This window comes from Arachis duranensis, chromosome 9, assembly GCF_000817695.3.
Source record: "Arachis duranensis cultivar V14167 chromosome 9, aradu.V14167.gnm2.J7QH, whole genome shotgun sequence".
NCBI classification, from domain to species: Eukaryota; Viridiplantae; Streptophyta; class Magnoliopsida; order Fabales; family Fabaceae; genus Arachis; species Arachis duranensis.
The window spans coordinates 33,173,631-33,174,212 of NC_029780.3; positions in this window are offsets into that span (position 1 = coordinate 33,173,631).

Genomic DNA, 582 nt, shown 5'->3' on the forward strand with positions numbered 1-582 from the left:
CCAATTGGCGCGCTCTCAACGGCATTGGAAAGTAGACTTCCTGGGCTTTCCAGCAATATATGATAGTCCATACTTTGCCCAAGATTTGATGGCCCAAACCGGCGCTCAAAGTCACCCTCAGAAATTCAAGCGTTAAACGCCGGAACTGGCATAAAACATGGAGTTAAACGCCCAAACTGGCATGAGAACTGGCATTTAACTCCAGAAAAGGTCTCTACACGAAAATGCTTCATTGCTCAGCCCAAGCACACACCAAGTGGACCCAGAAGTGGATTTTTACGTCATTTACTCATTTCTGTACACCCTAGGCTACTAGTTTACTATTAATAGGATCTTTTGACATTGTATCAAGAGGATTATGACCTCATGACATTTTTACACCCTTCTTTGTGTACCCTCCACAGCATGAGTCTCTAAACCCCATGGTTGGGGGTGAGGAGCTCTGCTGTGTCTTGATGGATTAATGCAATTACTACTGTTTCTCATTCAATCATGCTTGCTTCCATTCTAAGATAATACTTGTTCTTAATCCGGATGAATGTGATGATCCGTGACAATCATCATCATTCTCAACCATGAACG